Source organism: Chiloscyllium plagiosum, chromosome 10 (assembly GCF_004010195.1).
Source record: "Chiloscyllium plagiosum isolate BGI_BamShark_2017 chromosome 10, ASM401019v2, whole genome shotgun sequence".
NCBI lineage: Eukaryota > Metazoa > Chordata > Chondrichthyes > Orectolobiformes > Hemiscylliidae > Chiloscyllium > Chiloscyllium plagiosum.
The window spans coordinates 38,043,722-38,064,885 of record NC_057719.1 but is presented as its reverse complement, the minus strand read 5'-3'; the positions used below and the strand labels follow the sequence as shown (position 1 = coordinate 38,064,885).

The 21,164-nt window shown below is 42.5% G+C and overlaps 1 long non-coding RNA gene across 1 annotated transcript in view; it reads right to left on the bottom strand.

Moving 5' to 3' along the window:
* Positions 1-683: 683 nt before the first annotated feature.
* LOC122553532 overlaps positions 684-21,164 on the bottom strand; it is a 73,221-nt gene continuing 52,740 nt past the window's right edge. The window contains exon 3 of the long non-coding RNA XR_006312756.1: positions 684-757. This is a non-coding gene — a long non-coding RNA (uncharacterized LOC122553532). The remainder of the gene's footprint in view (positions 758-21,164) is intronic.

Genomic DNA, 21,164 nt, shown 5'->3' with positions numbered 1-21,164 from the left:
ATAATGGAGATCTCCTGCATGAGGCTTAATAATCACCATGTGTCAATGGCAGAGAGGCAGAGAAGCCACAGAAAGCGCCTCAGAGGTGTCCTTTGCTGGTTGCAGCAGCTGCTGATCCGTCATCCTGAGGTCTATTTAATACTCGTCTGCTTTTTTGTGAAAATAAAACTGTGACAAGTCTCCACATTCCTCAGCCATCTCTTGCCTTGAACTCAGAACTTTGAAACAAGACGTTGCAGTTTAGAGCACATAACTAATTTCCAATTTTTGAATTCCTAGGTTTGGCCTTCCATGTAGTTCTCTGAATGGAGGAAGTCATGCCTTGTCCAGAGTGGGTGATGGCAGCACCCATAGCTTGCATGGATTTCTGCACCATTCCTGCCAGCGTACATAAGTTCTTTGGAATCTCTGCCACATCTTCACATTCCTCCCACAAAATGTCCAGTAGTATTCATCATGAACAACTCCAGGGACTCATCATCAGACTGGGGCTCAGCATCTAGATCACTTCCAACACTGCAACACATGATTACTAGCAGCCTGCATGATATCATGTGTCTGACAGTTGGTCTTGTGTCTCTGATATGTTCACATTGTGTGGAAGCTTTGAGGTGCTTCATACATAACCACCAACTGAGGCGCATGTATCTGATGTGGAGCAGGGATGTGAAGATGAAGAAAGATGTGAGGGCTCTGCCTTCTTCGGGGATGAGCAAGAGTCCCTCTCAGCTTATGGTGGCAACTCAAGATGTTTGTCCTGTGGTGGAAACCAAATAAGAAAAATAAGGGATATGATCATTGTCATTTGAGGTGAGTTCAAATGACACACTTCATGATACTCTCTCGCACGTTTAGGAGATGGTAGGTAGTACTTGAATTTTAAACCCTTTCAGACGGACAGTGCTTTCCTCAATAATGCAAACCTCCACAATCAGAAGCGTTAGTTAATATGAAGTGTTCTTTGATAAGTCATTTTCTCTGAGTGCCCTGGCAGTCAAGGACACTTGTGATAAATATTCCTGAAATACCTATTGAAAGCCTTAGGGTTTTCCTTGATCCTATCTGCCAATGACTTCTCATGTCCCCTCCTGGCTCTTCTTAGCTCTCTCTTTAGGTCTTTCCTGACTAACTTGTAATTCTCAAATGCTCTAACTGAGCCATCACATCTCATCCTAACATAAGCCTTCTTCTTCTTCTTGACAAGAGATTCAACTTCCTTAGTAAACCACAGCTCCCGCGCTCAACAACTTCCTCCCTGCCTTACCGGTACATATTTATCAAGGACCTGCAATAGCTGGTCCTTGAATAAACTCCACATTTTAATTGTGCCCTGCAGGTTCCTTTCCCATCCAATGCATCCTAAATCTTGCCTAACCGCATCGTAATTGCATTTCGCCAGCTATAACTTTTGCCTTTTGGTATATACCTATCCCTTTCCATCACTAAAGTAAAATAACTGAATTGTGGTCACCAAAACCAAAGTGCTCACCTCCCTCCAAATCTAACATCTCGCCGGGTTCATCCCAGTACCACTCCTAATGTGGCATCGCCCCTTGTTGGCCTGTCTACATACTGTGTCAGAAAACCCTCCTGCACACGTTGGACAAAAACTGACCCATCTAAACTATTTGAACTAAAGTATTCCCAGCTGGAAAAGCACAGCAGGTCAGGCAGCATCCGAGGAGCAGGAGAATCGACGTTTTGGAATTCCTGAAGAAGGGCTTATGTCCGAAACGTCAATTCTCCTGCTCCTCGGATGATGCCTGACCTGCTGCACTTTTCCAGCAACACATTTTTCAGCTCTGATCTCCAGCATCTGCAGTCCTCACTTTCTCCTAAAGTATTCCCAGTCAATATTTGGAACGTTAAAGTCCCCCATCACAACTACCCTGTCAGTCTTGCTCCTATTGAGGATCATCTTTGCTATCCTATCCTCTACATCTCTGGAACTATTTGGCGACCTTCAGAAAACTTTCAACAGGGTAACCTCTCCTATCCTGTTTCTAATCTCAGCCCATACTACCTCAGTAGACGGGTCCTCAAACATCCTTTCTGCAACCGGGTACTCCTTGACTAACAATGCCACACCACCTCCTCTTTTACTGTTTTCTCTGTTCATACTGAAACATCTAAATCCTGGAACCTGCAATAACCATTCCAGTCTCTGCTCTATCTATATTTCTGAAATGGCCACAACATTGAAATCCCAGGTACCAACCCATGCAGCTTGTTCACCTACCTTATTCCAGGATGCTCCTGGTGTTGAAGTTGACACACTTCAGACTAACTTCTTGCTTGTCGGTGCCTTCTTGTGATCTTGAAATCTTAATTCTGACTTCACTACTCACTACCTCCCATATACTGGAACTACAGTTTAGGTTTCCATCCCCCTGGTGAATGTTTAAATCCACCCAAAGAGCATTAGCAAGCATCCCTCCCAGAATATTGGTACCTCTCTGGTTCAGATGAAGTCCATCCTGTTTGTAGAGGTCCCACCTACCCCAGAAAGAGGCCCAATTATCCAGGGATCCAAAACCCTCCCTCCTGCACCATCCTTGTAGCCAAGTGTTCAACTCCTCTCTCTCCCTATTCCTCACCTCACTAGCATGTGGCACAGGCAACAAACTAGAGATAACAACTCTGTTTGTTCTAGCTCTAAGCTTCCACCCTAGCTTCCTGAATTTCTGCCTTAAATCCCCATCTCTCTTCCTACTTATGTTGTTGGTGCCAAATGGGACCATGACTTGGGGCTGTTCTCCCTCCCCCTCAAGGATCCTAAAAACACAATCCGAGACATCACGAACCCTGGTACCTGGGAGGCAACACACCAAATACGAGTCTTTCTCGTTCCCACAGAACTTCCTATCTGTCCCTTTTAATATAGAGCCCCCAATGTCTAATGCTCTGCTCCTCTCCCCACCCTCCCTTCTGAGCAACAGGGACAAACTCTGTGCCAGAGACCTGTACCCCATGGCTTACCCCTGGTAAGTCCCCCCCCCCCCCCCCGTAAGTCAACTACCTCATTGTAACTCCTCTCAATAACCCCCTCCACCTCCCAAATGATCTGAAGTTCATCCAGCTCCAGGTCCAGTTCCCTAACATGGTTTTCAAGGAGCTGGAGTTGGGTGCATTTCCCATAGATGTAGTCAGCAGGACATGACTGGTGACCCTTATCTCCCACATTCTGCAGGAGGAATATTCAACTGCCCTAACCTCCATTCCCACAATTCTAAATTCCCAACGGGACTACTGAAAAACTAAAAAAAAACAGTCACCTTACCAATCACCTTACAGAACCTTTATTTTTGGTCAGAGGATGAGGACGGGTGGGAGACATTACCCGAGTAGAGTTTCGGGTAAAGCAACCACCCAAATATAAAACCCTCTTACCCAGCAGTCCCGTGGTCGCTCCTGCTCAGTGTGTGCTCCACCTATACACAAGGTAAGCTTTTATATGTTTTAAAATTTACCTTCCCATCGGGCCTCTGGTCCTTGCTCCTTCTATTCCGGGAAAATGAAACAGTTGCCTATGCCCCAAGTTTTGGAATACTTTCTCCACACCCAACCCCCTCTCCTCACTTTGCCCCTTTAAGATATTTCTTAAAACTTTCCTGTTTGACTAAACATTTGACCCAATATCTTCTCATGGAGTTCAATACAATGTTTGGATTTATAATGTTCCTGTAGAGTGGCTTGAGACAATGTATTACTTTAAATTTACCACATGAACATAAGTTGTTATTGCTGTTAAGGGAAATATGACAAGTGGGATACCTTGGAAAACAGTATTGGAACTTCAGTTTTGAAACTTAAAACAACATGATCAATCTGCAGCTGAACAACTAGAAAGGCAACTGACTCTAAAAGCTAATATGACCCACATTGGACAAAATATTTCATTGTGCTGAGTGTTTAAAATTTCATATAATGTGCATTTAAAGTATTACATAAAGTAAAAAAAATGCACAAGCACAGTGTGAAGTGTGGAAAATAATCAATACGAAGTAGAAAGTTATCTTGGATATTTTGTGGATTTGACGCATAACTTATTCAATCACTTTAGAGCAACAATCAACAGATTGCATAGAACAAGAACAAAGCATAAATGGTAGAGTACTGGTCAGAATAAGCAATTCATCAACTATGTGGTATGTTGGCCAGACAGCACTTAAAGTACTGAAGATAATTCTACTTATCAAGGCACATAGGAGACATTCAGTCACTGGTAATAGTGAAAACAGTAACAAATAAAACCAACCAGGGATTAGGAAATCTGTAATTTGAGGAAACTGGAGAAATCTGATTGGAATTTCCATCCTTATTGGGATACAAATGGAGGTGGAATCATAAAAGACAATGGCTGCCGAGCAGCTGCCAGAAGTCTATCTCCATCTCCACATTCTATCTTTTTGTGCAGTTTCAGAAAAAGGCAAGTGGCAAATCAGACTGGCACCTATTAAAGCATTCATTAAGCAGATTGGGCCTCACAAACAGGCTTGATTTTAATTGCGACAACTTTTTCCAGGAAGAAGCTGGAAATCAGGAGTCTTCAGCAATTCTACCCAGTGAGTGATGGTGTGAACAGGAATGGAGACAGGGCATCAGTCAGTCACTGGAAATAGTGCTTTAAAACTCTAAGTTGGATTGTTTAAACAATTCAATTGATCACAATCATTTCATTATTCTGGTCATTTTTTATTGAGGCTTTTTTTATAAACTCATACATGTGAATGTGGGCATTGCTGGTTAGTAGATGGTGGTGAGTTGCCTTCTTAAACTGCTGAAACCCTTGGATTGTAGGGACACTCACAAAGCTGCTACGGATGGAGGTCCAGGATTCTACTCAGTGATAATGAAGACATGGCAATATGGTTCCCAGTCAGGATGGTGAGTGGCTTGGAGAATAACTTGCAGGTGGTGGTGCTCCCATGCATCTGCTGACCTTGTCTTTCTAGATGGAAGTGTTCATGGATTTGGAAGGTGCTGTCTAAGAAACCTTGGTGAATTACTGCAGTGCATCTTGTATTGATTGTGAAGGAAGTAATAATTGAAAATGCTGACTGGTCTGTCAATTGGAGAGCAAGAACATTTGGAGGCCAGTTATCACACTGCAAACTGCAGCCAACAACTCTCAACCTTCTACAAAGATGGAAGGATGGTAGTCAAGCCCACTCTCAAATAAGCACACATTCATTTCTGAGTATACTTTGCCAAAGCTGGTAGCAGACCCACGTCCAGTTTACATTAGGAAGTAGGTGTTGCGTCATGACAGCTTGGAGTCTGAGACAGGAACTCAACATGGGATCAGTCCCAACTTCCAAATTCCACCTGCAGTGGGTAAATCAGGTCCTAATAGATTTTAAATAATGAAAGCTGGTAATCGAGCAATGATGCCATAGCAGTTTTTAAGGTTCATAAATGATATTGCAAATTTAAATCTTAAAAATGACTGAAAATGAACAGTGAAAGTGAAATAAAGTGATATTTGTTCCACAACAACTTAAGTACATATGAAACATAAGAACATAATTCACAGTCTTCCACATTATCTTTCAACTGTCACTTTTTTGCCACCTGACCTAACCTATTCTTTTTGTCAATGTAATAATTCAGGAAACCCGACTGGAAAGGATCATCATTTATTATTGAACACCAAAATACAGCCACTACTTGGCCTGTATATAGGCTAGTCCCAGTCCAGGGCAGGCAGTCATGCAGACCCATCCCTGCGTCATTTCAACAAGCTCCATAGGATATTAATTAGTCATTCCCCATGAACCTTTTAGGGGTTATTGCAGTTTCCTTGAATTTCTGAGCAGGTTGCCCCTATGGTCCCATCTTTGCTATTCTAAAATGAAACAATTGCTCGCATACATTGAGAAACCAAGATATAATTAATGCCTCATCATTTCCTCATATCCTGTGTATTCGCATAGAGTTCAGATTTTCTCCACCTTTTAATACTAATCTAGCAAAATTTAGGCATTTGCTACTACATAATTACTACAATTGAAAATTCCCTGACTGAGGATACTAATACATGGGTGGAAAGTGTGAGAAAATCTTTGCTTTTGGAAATATGCTGGTGTGGTTGACATACGCACCATGGTCAGCATCTTATATGGGCCTGAACGATGTGGGCTTTTGGCGGATGTGGCTGAATCATGTGGGAGATCCTGCAAGCTCTATCTCAACATTTGGAGCAACTTGATTTTTAATTAAGTTCCATGCCTCACAGTAGAATCCTCTCTAGAGAGCACTGAGCTTGCTCGTTACCTACCAGATCACATCCTGCCATATTAATGTGCAGCTTTCTATCCTACCAAACACCACAAAAAACTAGATGCTGAGAATTCTCAATTTGGAGGTCGCAGCAGGTAAATGGCAACAAGCTCACCACTTGTTCCTAAAGAACTCTGTCCTTCTCACCAGGCATCAACATCTCAGGGCACACTTCATGGGAACTGACCACACTCAACCCATGTCCACACTGAAGTGTCGGAGGTTGAGGGGTGACCTGATAGAGATTTATAAAATCATGAGGGTACAGATTTGGTGAATAGCAAAGGTCTCTTCCCTAGGGTGGGTGAGTTCAAAAGAAGTGGAGATTTCTTAAAGTGAGAGGAGAAGGACTTAAAAAAGCCCCGAGGGGCAACATTTTCACACAGCAGGTGGTTCATATATGGAATGAACAGTCAGAGGAAGTGGCTGATGCAGGTACAGTTGCAACATTTAAAAGACATTTGGATAGGTATATGAATAGAAAAGGTTTAAAGAGATATGAGCCAAATGCAGCCAAGTGGGACTAGCTTATTTTGGAAAAGTTGGTCAGCGTTGATGAGTTGGACTGAGGATCTATTTCCATGCAGGATAGTTCTCGGACTCTGTGACAGTACGTGCCAATCTGCATGAACCCTCTGTTCCACTTACAGCATTGGAACTTCAATGCTGTACCTCAGGGTGAAACAGCAACTATCATTCTAATACTGCTTCAGGCTTACTTTGCCTTCAGGGACAGGCACCCAGCTAATTCTCTGGGCATGGTGGGTGGTAGAATGGGGCTAAAATCAGGTGAGATTATTGCCATTGGGATGGGATAGGTAGTTTGTTAAGAACCTAAACAGGAATTGTTAGAGAAACTCAGCAGGTTCTGAAGAAGGGTCACTGGACTTGAAATATTAGTTCTGCTTTCTCTCCATAGCAGCTACCAGACCCGCTGAATTTCTACAGCAATTTCTATTTTTGTTTCAGATTTTTAGCATCCATAGTTTTTTGGATTACAAGTTTGTTAAGATATGGTGAGTGATCTTGCAAGGCCTCATAGAGAGGCACCCTCCAAAAAACCTGATGGAACTGACACTTAGCCAGAAAAATGCAAGATTCAGTCCCATGTTTGTGAAATAGTAGGTGAAGCTTACTTATAGCAGAACCAACCTTACAGTTTGGAAATATCTTCAATTGCAATTTGTCTGCAAACACTTTCATCAGGCTAGAAGATCCAACTCCTCTGAACTGGCTCCAAGTTTCTGATTATTTCCACCCACACACACAGGCTGGCATCTGTCACATAGGCCTCACGTAGATTCCTGGTTTAATATAACTTCACTCCAATGTCCTCTAGTCCATAATGTGAAACCAAAAACATGGGTGTGGTATAAAAATATAACTTGTAGCAATTTTATACCTTTAATAATTTAAAGGATCATATGATTGCTAAGCTTTACTTTCATTTAAATATGACTCTGTGTAATTTCTGGTGCTATAACAATGCACAAAGGTTTGGTTTTCACATTGTAAAGTGAAAGGGGGAAGTACAGTTGAGTAAACAGGCAAGTGTGGGACTAGCTGGACATAGAAACATATCAAAATTTCCACTTTCTAGTTGTCCATGCCATGCATGAAATGAAATAAATTATTGTTTACTTGTCAATTCAGTTGCCGAGAAATTTGAAATTAACATTCTAACAAGAGTATTGATTGGTTAGTTTTGTTTTTCCTGTTTTCAAATTAATTAAAACCATCAGAAACATCTGCCATTTTGATTGGTCATTTGATAGAATTTACTGCAAGATCATTTTCAGTTTAAGAGTGAAATATACTTTTGACAAACCTCCATATTTTTCTCTTTCAGGTACTTATAGTCTTGCTTTGTGATTCCCACATTTTCTTTTTTACTTCTGACTTTCAACCTTTTTAGTTTTCCCTTTTTGTTTGAAATGCATTGGGAGAGGTTCTGGGAAAGAATTCTAATTCTGGTGCTTACTCTCTCTAGGGATGTGACAATAATAACAGACATGCACACAATACTCGCTTCCAGTTAAATTAGCAAGAAACAGCTGGCAAAGTAATGAGCTTGTATTGGGTCCAGGTGAGAAGGGGTTAAGCGCATAAGAACAACAAGGGTGTGTAAGAAAAAGGCTTCAACCGGTTTGGTAAGTTTAAAGAATTAAAATCTGGGTGTACATGGGGATTTAGTTCATTAATATGTTTTCAGGAAGGAAATCTAGCTTTCTTAGTGAAAGGGGAAAGATATAAAAGGGACCGAAGGGGCAACTTTTTCATGCAGAGGGTAGTATGTGTATGGAGTGAACTACTAGAGGAAGTGGTAGTTCAACAGTTGCAACATTTAAAAGGCATCTGGATGGGTATATGAACAGGAAGGGTTTGGTGGGATATGGGGCAGGTGCTGACAGGTGGGACTAGATTGGGTTGGGATAGCTGGTCAGCATGGACGTGTTGGACCGAAGGGTCCGTTTCCGTGCTGCATCCCTATGACTCTATAACTCATTTGGTATGAACCATGTCTGGTCCAGAAATACAGCAATGGGTTGACTCTGGAATACCACTTGTATCAACAAAAAAGGAATGAAATTGGATGGACTACCAGACATCAAAATAGGCAACGGATATGCTAAGAGCACACTTAATGCAGCCTATTCTGTGAAATCCTCCTTATTAACATCTGAGGAATTGTGTCTAAATTAGGTGAGCTTTTCCACAGATTACCCAGAAATTACCATATTTCAGAACCACATATCAACCATAGATCCATCACCAGACCTGAATATATTCTGTTCCACCCGACAGATAAACCTGAGGTTGCTGTACAATATACAACCAGGTGGGAGTGGCCAGGGAGCTCTTAACATTGATCTATACTCTATGAAGTTGCATAGTGATGGATGAATGGAATAATTACTCCAAATGCAAAATTGCCACTAGTCCCAGCTCATGCACAGATGGGGGCCAGTGATGCCCTCTTGTGACTGTCTTCAGGGTGTGTCTGCATCTAATGTCACCATCTTCCATGTGAGCAGACTGCCCCACCTCTATTTGAAATAAATTTGTTATTAAAATCAGTGCTGTCTCAGCCATTCCCTCCTGCCTGTTTGTGCTCATTTAGTCCAATGTGGGAGCATGGGTGCAGGCAGCAGGACCAGTTTGTCCCTTACACTGTCTATTTGAACATAGAACATAGAACATAGAACATTACAGCGCAGTACAGGCCCTTGGGCCCTCGATGTTGCGCCGATCCAAGCCCACCTAAACTACACTAACCCACTATCCTCCATATACCTATCCAATGCCCTCTTAAATGCCCATAAAGAGGGAGAGTCCACCACTGTTACTGGCAGGGCATTCCATGAACTAACGACTCGCTGAGTGAAGAACCTACCCCTAACATCAGTCCTATATCTACCCCCCCTTAATTTGCTCTGTTTTGGAGTTTGTTATTCCTCTCTGTTGAATATCTATATTAGTTATTCAACTCATTCGCAGGCCCTCTGTAAATACCCTCTGCTTTGTTAATAGCCTCTGCTCTGTAAATACTCACTGCTCTAAATACTCTCAGCTAAACTCTGGACCTTGAGTCGGTGGTGAGAGAAGCAACACAAGAGAGAAACCTACTTTACCCATCTACCTGTCACAGGTGTATTTACCGTGTCAGTAGTGATGGGAGTGACAGAAACCTTGTGGAGGCGAAGTCCTGTCTTCATGCTGAGAACATCCTCCATTATGTGGTGTGGCACTGCCATCATTCTAAACAGGATGGATTCAGATTAGATCTATCAGCTCAAATAAATCAAACTCATGAGGCTCTAGCTGTAAGTCATCAAGAGCAGCAGATTTGTATTGACCCACAAATTTCAAAATTCATAATCCACGATGTTTCTCATTCTACCTTTACCATCAAGCCGGGGCATCAATCCTTGTTTAACAAGCAATGCAGAAGAAGAAGAAAGGCAACACCAGGTGAACCTGAAAATGTCTTGTTTTCTTGGTAAAGCTGTATTACTGGAGTATGACTAAATATTTACAGCAGTGTGAGATAGCCAGAGCAATGTGATCCCATAACCAACAGATCAGATGAAAGTTTTGCATCCCTGTTATTTTTAAAAATTTGTTCATGGGCTGTGCACCACTGGCTAAGTCGGCATTTATTGCTCATCCCTAAATGCCCAGTGGGCAATTAAAAGTCAACCACAGTACTGTAGGTTTGGTGTTAGCTTAACCAATTAAGGGTATTAGTGAAGTACAGCAATCGATAATGATTACATGGTCACCATTAGGCCAGCTCTCTAATCCAAATTTTATTGAACTCACATTTCACCATCTGCCATCGTGGGATTCAAAGCCACGCCCCCACTACATTGCCTTAGAGTTCTGGATTACTAGTCCCATGGGAATACCATTGAATATAAGTGATCATGAACAAATAAGCAATAAGCATAAGGTGGTGTCTCGATATCCATCCTCACTGTTGGCAGAACGCAGCACATCAGCACACAAGCCAATGCTGAAGTTTTCGTATCCATTTGTAGGCAGAAGTCAAGTAGATCAATTCATCCCATTCTTCTCCCAAAGCTCCCAGGATCACAAATGCCAGTCTTTAATTTATTTAATTAATCCCATAAAGTATCAAAATATGCATGAGAGGACTGGTTACTGCAAAGGCTATGAATACTGACAAAACCCTGGTAGTATATAAGGTATGTACTCCAGAACCAGTCGTGCCCTTAGCCAAGCTATTGCAGTCCTGTTATTTTAGAACATAGAACATAGAACTCACCCTCAATGCCATATCTCTGTATTTTCTGCAGTAGCCTACCATTTTATTGACTTCTACTTGAGAAAGAGAAAAACTATCCACCTGTGTCCTGTTTGATAAAGGGATAATAAATCTAATCTGGTTCCTTGGCAAAAACCTGCATGTCACTGGTCAGTCCAGGTTCCGACAAGGCATTCATCTCCATATCTCAATGCAGCCTTGTTCCACACATTGACAATGAAGCTGGATATCAGAGGTGAGCTGAGTGTGACTACCCAAATTTCTATCCTTGACATCAAGATAGTATTTAACTGAATGTAGCAAACTGAAGTCAATGGGAATTGGGGAAAAAACTCTCCATTGGTTGCAGTTTTACGTAACTCAAAGGAAGATGTTTCAGGTTGTTCAAGGTCAATCACCTAGGCTCAATTCCATTGCTTCGGGAGTTGCTCAGAATAGTGTCCTAGGCCATTTTCATGCTTCATCAGTGACCTTCTCTAGATAAAATTAGGTGTGTTTGCTGATGATCCTACAGTGTTCAATACCACTCATAGTTCCAAAGAGATTTGAAAGTCCATTAATAAGGATGAGATTGCAGAATAATTGCAAGTGCACTGTAACATAGGGCTGAGCCAGCATGGCATCATCAAGAGAAGGTCATGCTTGACAAATCTGTTAGAATTCTTTAAGGAAGTAACAAGCAAGTTAGACAAAGGAGAGCTCCTGGGATGTGATCGATTTGGATTTCTAAAAGGCCTTTGACAAGGTGCCGCATAGTGGCTGTTAAATAAAATAACAGCCCATGGTGTTAAGGGAAGGGTCCTGACAGAAGGCAGAGAGTGGGGATAAAGGGGTCCTTTTCAGGATGGCAGCCAGAGACTAGTGGAATTCTGCAGGGCTCAGTGTTAGAACCACAACTAATCATGTTATACATTAACGAACTGGACAACGGAACTGAGGGCATTGTTGCTTGTTTGCAGATAACAACAAGATAGTTGGAGGGACAGGTAGCATTGAGGAAATGGGGAGGTTACTGAAGGACTTGGATAGGCTAGGAGAATGGGCAAAGAAATGGCAATTTGAATAAAATGTAGGTAAGTGTAAAGCTATGCACTGTAGAATAGAAGCATAGACTATTTTCTAAACAGGGAAAGGGTTCAGAAATCTGAAACATAAAGGGACTTGGAAATCCTGGTTCAGGATTCTCATAAAGTTAACATGCAGGTTCAGTTGGCAGTTAGGAAAGAAAATGCAATATTAGCATTATTTTTAGAGGGCTAGAATAAAAAATTGATGTACAATTGAGACTGTCTGTGTGGAGTTTGTACATTCTCCCCGTGTCTACGTGGGTTTTCTCCAGATGCTCTGGTTTCCTCCCACAGTCCAAAGATGTGCAGGTCAGGTGAATTGGCCATGCTAAATTGCCCATAGTGATAGGTGCATTAGTCAGGGTAAATATATGGTAGGGGAATGGGTCTGGGTGAGTTACTCTTCAGAGGGTTGGTGTGGATTTGTTGGGCTGAAGGGCCTGTTTCCATAATGTAGTGAATCTAATCTAATCTAATGTGTGTCGGCAACTTTATATACTTTTCACTCTACTCCTGTTTTTTTATAACTTGAGTATATGTGACAATAAACCTAATTTTAAATTCTAATTCTCAAGACAGTGGTGGAATATTCCTCACAGGATTAGATGATCGCAGTTCCAAACATTTTCAAGAAACTCAACACTATTCAGGCCAAAGTAACTTGCTTGGATAGAATTTGTAGACCACTTTAAACCATTCACTCCTTCCAAACACTAGCATACCAAGCCTGTGGTGCATACCATTGACAAGATGCACTACAGCTGCACCAAGGTTCCTTCAACATCCCCCTACCCAGCTGACTCAGTTATGGTAATCACTTCCTTCAGTATTAAATGTATAGACTTCCTTGACCCTGTTTAGGTGGCTAATTGCCAGGGCTCGTGGGTGGTTATAGTGAAGCTCTCATGCTGAGTGCAGTCCCAATAGATTCTAACTACACTGTAATTAAGTTTTGTCTAACTTTATCACATTTGATGTCTGAAATACAATTTAAATAAGTTTGCATTGGTTTTCAAAGACGTTTTAATGTAGGAACACATTCCAAAGTTCTTCCCACAAGTGTAATACTTAATACCAGAATTCCAATTCAAAGGAAATGATCAGAGGAGTGACAAATAACATTGTCAAAGAGGTGGGTTTAAGTCAGGTGTATAAGGATGGAGAGGGTGTGTGGGATACATGGGTCTAAAATCTCGTATCAAGAGCATTGTGCAAAAATTTGGCAATGATGTCATGTGACTGGATGTTGTACCTCCATATCCAGCCTCTCCATTGTTTTTGAGACTGAGGAAGAACAAAGGTCTCTAATTGTCACCCACATAAAAAAAACAAATTGAAGTACATAAAGAGCTTTTTAAAAGCCTGACTTTGCAACACTGCTGTAGACAGCCAGTATCCAGTACCTATCTGAATCAGAGCAGCTGCAGTCAAGTGAGGACTTTGTCAGGGGTAAGCCATGGGAGGGAAGAGTTCACACTTAAAGGGCTCACCCTTTTGAAATAAAAGTTGCAACAGCCTATTACAGGTCAGCATTATAACGTTGCCAGTTCAGGGGTAGGGGAGTCATTCTCTCGACTCGCAGGTTAGCAGAGTAGTTTGGCAAAGCTTTTTGGCTCCACCTGAGAACCAGGAGGGTTGTTGTTGGAAATGGATCTATCAAGAGGAGGAGCAACAGAAAAAGCAGAGCCCCAGGCACCAGAAAGCAGCAAGGCACCACTGCCACCTTTTCAGACTTCCCACTTCTGTTTCAGCCCAAAATTAAGTCTCTAAGCTCTAGACTATGGCTATTGCTTCATAGACCCATGTATTCTCCACCTTCCTCTGCAATTATGGACCTGATTTAAAACCAGTTCTTTGACATTGCTTTTTGTTAGACCTTCTAATATATTCTCCTTTGGATCAGTATCCTGGGGAGATGAACAAGGGACAAGATGGAAAAAGAAGATCTACAAGCAGCTGCAAAGCTATTGGAGTCATGCGTGAAGGATTCTCAAACACAGTGCAGGATTCTGAGATATCTGAAAGGTGATAGATGCTCTCCTTGCCAATGCTGGACAACCCAGCAGATTTGGGTGAGCCATCACAGGGTCAGAGAGCACTGGGTCCTGTGTGTAGTCTGTTCAGGTTGTTTTTTGTCTCTGCCATCTTCATAATATGGCCCTCCTGAGATGTGTGGACCTTAAGGAAAGTTGTCGCCCAAGAAGAGATAGCCCACTGAATGAGAAACAGGAGGTAAGTGAAGGGAAGGAATTGGAGGTGGAGAGAGGTGGCATTGCCAAAGATGTGCCCTTGCTGCTCGACAAGGTGGCCTCCTCTGCTTCACGGGTGTCAGGCACCCTTATGACATCTCACTTCCCTGTGCTGCAGAGATAGGCCTTGACACAAAGTCTCTCCTTCAGCATTACTAGCAGCCTCAGTGATGGCTATTTGAGTCTGAAATTCACTTCTCTTCCTGCCTCTATTCACCTTACTCCATTTAAGGGAAAGGCAACACAGTGAAAACCCAAACTTCAATTAGTTCCTACCACAGGCAGATCCCTAACACAAAACAGAACTGGCTGCTCCTTCACAACTCTGTGATGAAAATCTAGCCTTTAGTGATTAGAGGTATTGCTGCTAAGCATCTAGTGGAAGGACGATGAGAAGTACAAGAGGGCTGAGTGAATAGAGCAGAGATGCAGGTAGAGTAAGCAAAGTTTGAGAAGAATTAGATTCCAAAGGCATTTGAATACGAACAAGAAAATGAAGACATTAGGGGACCAGGAACAAATTTGAACCAGATAGATGCAGGATGGCTGAGACTAGGCATATGTTAGAATATAGGCAGAAGGCATTTGGATGAGCTAATGTTCACAGAAGGTGGAGACTGGAACACTTGCCAGGAGAACATTGGAATAGTCACATCTTGAGGGAACAAAGGCTTGGATAACAGTTTGATGCACTGCTGTGCTAATATATGTGTTGAACCTGGTGGGCTTTGTTATAAAGAGGATGCTGGATGCAAGGCTTAACTCAGCACTAAATAAGATGACAAGACTGATTTGTAGGTGAGAGGAAGAAGAGGATTAGAGGAAATGAATGAGGTTTGTTGGCACATAGATGTAGAGTGGGATGTCAGCAGCATTCATGTGGAAGCTGATTATGTCTTTGGAGAAAGTTGCCAAGAGGTAGCACCTAAATGCAGAAGGTGAAATGGCTTATACTTTGGGGACGCCAGAAGCTAATGTTACTGGAATGCAAAGAGAAGTTGTTGCTCTGACTACAATTGATAGCTGATCATGGAAATCAACTGAGGGGAGCCAACAGAGCTGGACAAGAGCAGTGAGGCATTGGACGAAGTTAATCTGGTCCCTGTAACAAGGTGAAGTTACCATAGTCCTACCAGATCATAGAGCCGTTGTCATTAGAGAGAGGAGATGACTGGTGGTTTAACTGGAGGGTCACCACAGCTCAGGCAAGTCGAGAGATTGAGAATCCTTTGTCATAACGTTAGCTAGTACAGGAATTGAACCCACGCTGATGGCGTCATTCTGCATCGCAAACCAGCTGTCCAGCCAACTGAGCTAAACCAAACTCCTTCCCTATAACAAAGGTTGCAGGGAAGATGAGAATGAGTTAAAAGGTAAATTGATTATGCCTACAATCAAAGAACATGTTATGTTTGACTGATTTGGATTGATTCATTGCTGTCAGAAGTGTAGGAACTTGTGAAATGAGGTAGCACAGTGGCTCAGTGGTTAGCACTGCTGACTCACAGTGTAAGGAACCCAGGTTCGAATCCAGTCTCAGATACCTGTCTGTGTGGACTTTGCACATTCTCCCCGTGTCTGCGTGGGTTTCCTCCAGGTGCTTCGGTTTCCTCCCACAGTCCAAAGATGTGCAGGTTAGGTGAAGTGACCATACTAAACTGCCCATAGTGTTCAGAGATTGTAGGTTAGGTGCATTGGTTGGGGTAAATGTAGCATAATAGGGGAGAGGAATGGGTCTAGGTGGGTTACTCTTTGGAAGGTTGGCGTGGACTTGTTGGGCCGAAGGGCCTGTTTCCACACTGTAGGGATTCTATGATTCTATGAACTTGATTGGTGAATTTCAAAACAGAGTAAATCAAACATGGAATTGTTGGAGGACCTGGAGAAGAAGGAGGGTTAAAGACGTGTACAAAGGGAAGAGGTGGAACTTTGAAGAGGGATTGATAATACTGGTTTGAAAGCCAGGCGTCAGTAGGTCATGAAGGTTTTGAGAGTTCAGAAGCATGCCAATTGTTGGAAATGCCAAATATCACCGCTATGTAAAAAGGGAGGGGAGACAGGGACAAACCAGAACGTGTCAACTTAACTTCGTTTTGGTGGAAATGACTGGTTATTATCATCAAACAAATAAGGCAGCACAATGTCAAAACTGGAGCTAGGCCAAATAGGACTAAAATTAGGAAGCACTATGTCCAAACTGTAAGTGTGTAAATTCCTCTCCTGAGAGGAAATAGATCCTGAATCAATTAAAATTTTCAAGAGTTTATTAGGATGTCAAGGAATGTGGAACAGAAACAATGAAATGGAGTTGAGAATCAGATCAGCTGTGATCTAATGTAACGATGGAATAAGCTTATGGTATTGTTTGACTATATCCTGTTTCAATATGAACAGCAGAGAGACTTAACCAAATCCAAGATGGAGTGCTCTTACTTCTGATTCATGATTTCCCAACTCTATTACGATTTGCATACACAACAACATTTCATTTGATGAATCTGTCAATGTCTTTTGCAGTTGTCCTCAGCCCAAACACCTTCAGCTGCTTCAATAATGGTCTTCTGTCCATAAGTTTAGAAGCAGGAATGTTTGGCGATGATTGTACAATGTTCAGCACTGTTCGTGATTCCTTAGATACTAAGTTAGCCCATGTTCAAATGCAGCACAACCTGGACAATATCCAAGCTTGGGCTGACAAATGGCAAGTGACAGTCATCTCACACATATTCCAGGCAATGACCATCTCCATTTTGTCACTTATATAAATGATTTGGATGCGAGCATAAGAGGTACAGTTAGTAAGTTTGCAGATGACACCAAAATTGGAGGTGTAGTGGACAGCGAAGAGGGTTACCCCAGATTACAACAGGATCTGGACCAGATGGGCCAATGGGCTGAGAAGTGGCAGATGGAGTTTAATTCAGATAAATGCGAGGTGCTGCAGTTTGGGAAAGCAAATCTTAGCAGCACTTATACACTTAATGGTAAGGTCCTAGGGAGTGTTGCTGAACAAAGAGACCTTGGAGTGCAGGTTCATAGCTCCTTGAAAGTGGAGCTGCAGGTAGATAGGATAGTGAAGAAGGCGTTTGGTATGCTTTCCTTTATTCACAGGAGGCTCCCAAGCACTGAGGATGTCACCTAGACAGGGGACGAAACGTCTGCAACACAAATTCCCAGCTCGGTGAACAGAACCACAACAACGAGCACCCGAGCTACAAATCTTCAGACAGACTTTGAACAACTACAGGCGAGAGACGCTAAGACAAGCCAGGAAATGGGAATCCTGTGCCAACCGCCTAAGCGCCACATACGAGCTTTCCTTTATTGGTCAGAGTATTGAGTACAGGAGTTGGGAGGTCATGTTGCGGCTGTACACGACATTGGTTAGGCCATTGTTGGAATATTGCGTGCAATTCTGGTCTCCTTCCTATCGGAAAGATGTTGTGAAACTTGAAAGGGTTCAGAAAAGATTTACAAGGATGTTGCCAGGGTTGGAGGATCTGAGCTACAGGGAGGGGCTGAACAGGCTGGGGCTGTTTTCCCTGGAGCGTCGAAGGGGTGACCTTATAGAGGTTTACAAAATTATGAGGGGCATGGATAGGATAAATAGACAAAGTCTTTTCCCTGGGCTCGGGGAGTCCAGAACTAGAGGTCATAGGTTTAGGTTGAGAGGGGAAAGATATAAAAGAGACCTAAGGGGCAACATTTTTTCACGCAGAGGGTGGTACGTATATGGAATGAGCTGCCAGAGGAAGTGGTGGAGGCTGGTACAATTGCAACATTTAAGAGGCATTTGGGTGGGTATATGAATAGGAAGGGTTTGGATGGATATGGGCCGGGTGCTGGCAGGTGGGACTAAATTGGGTTGGGATATCTGGTCGGCATGGACGGGTTGGAGCAAAGGGTCTGTTTCCATGCTGTACATCTCTATGACTCTATGACTGTATAACCTGATCGCTGTTTCTTTACATTTGAATCCCTCATTATCAACAACCTAAGGTTACCACTGATCAGGAACTGAACTAGACTACCATGTAAATACAATGGCGAGAAGAGCAGGTCCACGCCTGGGAATACTGCAGTGAGTAACTTACTTCCTAACTCCCAATAGTCTGTTCACCATCTACAAGTTGTACGTCAGGAGTGTCAGCAAATATATGGGAATATCACCACCTGCAAGATCCCTTCCAAGCCATTCACCATCCTGACTTGGAAATATATTGCTGTTCACTCAGTGTTGCTGGATCAAATTCCGAGAACTCCTGCCCTAACAGCAAATGGACTGCAGCAGTTCAAGAAAGCAGCTCACCACCACCTTCTCAAGGACAACTAGGGATGGGCAATAAATGGTGGATGCCCACACCCCCTGACTGATTAAAAAATGAATATTAAAATTTGTAGTTTAAATGGGGTTTACCAGTCTACATTCACTGCAGTGGTTAATTTGGCTTTAAACCAGGCATGTGGCAATTATTACGCAGCAGAGAAATATGAAGAATTTAGAGGAGGAGCAATAGTATTTTCTAGAGGATTTGCAGGACAGAAATAAAACAACTGGGCCTCCACAAGGCAGCTGTATGTGTATCAGTTTCATTTCTTACTGTTGTTTTCATAATGACCTGGAGCTTTCCTCATTGCAGAATTTTTTTTATCCGTGGCTAAGATGATAAATTCAATGCATAAATGTTATACCAGTATCAAAGAAATATTTGCAACCACCCTTGGGCAGAACGTCGGGTGGATGTCCCATTTCAGTCTCCTCCAGAGGTCTCCAACATCATAGGTGCTTATCTTCAGCCAATTTGAGTCACTCCATGAAGATATCAAGAAATAATTTCATACAGCTATGGGCTTCGAAAACATCCCAGCAGCAAAAGCATAGATTTGTGTTCCAGGACTAGCTGAGCTCTAGCCAAGCCATTCTGATGTAGCTAAAATACTGGCATCTTTCTGACAATGTGGAAAATAGCCCAAGGAGAACTCATCTGATCAAAATACATATCATGAGTCCAACATTCACTCGAAATTTCTCACTGGCTGCGTGGCCCTTCTAAGCACATGAAAAGCAGCGACTTGCAGAAGCGGAAATCAGTTCTGTGCCTGGAAGATCAGAGCATGCACAGCTTAGAGGGAAAATTGCACCAGTCTATTCTCAATTATCAAGACAGGAAGGGAAGGTGCTGTCACCCAGGAAAAGCAACACTTACTCAACAATAATCTATTCACTGATCCTCACTTTCGACTCTACCAGGGCCATTCAATTGCACACCACACTACAGTGTTAATCAAAGCTTTGGACAGCAATGCTGAATTTCCGATGTCAAGTGAGAATAACTGTCCTGGACATCAAGATAGTATTACACCATGTATACTTTCAAGCAACTGTAGCAAAATTGAAATTGATGGGAACTGGAGGAAGTTTCTACATTCATTAGAATCCTACCACCATGAAGAAAAATAGTTGTAGCTGAGATTGAAAGACAATTATCTCAGCCAAAATGTTAAGTCAGAGAGTCGTATAGTCATAGAGATGTACAGCATGGAAACAGACCCTTTGGTCCAACTCATCCATGTCGACCAGATATCCCAACACATTCTAGTCCCACCTGCCAGCACCCATCCCATATCACTCTAAAACCTTCCTATTCATATACCCATCCAGATGCCTTTTAAATGTTGCAATTGTACTAGCCTCCACCACTTCCTCTGGCAGCTCATTCCATACACGTACCACCCTCTGTGTGATAACGTTCTCCATTAGGTCTCTTTTATATCTTTTCTCTCTCACCCTAAACCTATGCCCTCCAGTTCTGGACTCCCCCACCTCAGGGAAAAGACTTTGTCTATTTATCCTAACTATACCCCTCATGATTTTATAAATCTCTATAACGTCACCCCTCAGCCTCTGACACTCCAGGGAAAACAGCCCAAGCCTATTCAACCTCTCCCAATTGCTCAACTCCAACTCTGACAACATGCTTGCAAATCTTTTCTGAACCCTTTCAAGTTTCACAACATCTTTCCAATAGGAAGGAGACCAGAATTGCACACAATATTCCAACAGTGGCCTAATCAATGTCCTGTACAGCCACAACATGACCTCCCAACTCCTGTATTCAATACTCTGACCAGTAAAGGAGAGCATACCAAACGCCTTCTTCACTATCCTTCTCCACTTTCAAGGTGTTATGAACCTGCACTCCAAGGTCTCTCTGTTCAGCAATACTCCCTCAGGTCTTACCATTAAGTGTATAAGTCCAGGTAAGATTTGCTTTCCCAAAATTCAGCACCTCACATTTATCTAAATTAAACTCGATCTGCCACTTCTCAGCCATTGGCCCATCTGATCAAGATCCTGTTGTAATCTGAGGTAACCTTCTTCTCTGTCCACTACACCTCCAATTTTGGTGTCATCTGCAAACTTACTAACTGTACCTCTTATGCTCACATCTAAATCATTTATATAAATGATGAAAAGTAGTGGATCTGGCACTGATCCTTGTGGCGCACCACTGGTCACAACCTCCAGTCTGAAAAATAACCCTCCACCACCACCCTCTGTCTTCTACCTTTGAACCAGTTCTGTATCCAAATGGTTACCTGGATTCCATGAGATCAAACCTTGCTGACCAGTCTCCCATGGGGAACCTTGTCGAATAGGTAAAAACAATGACTACAGATGCTGGAAACCAGATTCTGGATTAGTGGTGCTGGAAAAGCACAGCAGTTCAGATGCTGCCTGAACTGCTGTGCTTTTCCAGCACCACTAATCCAGAA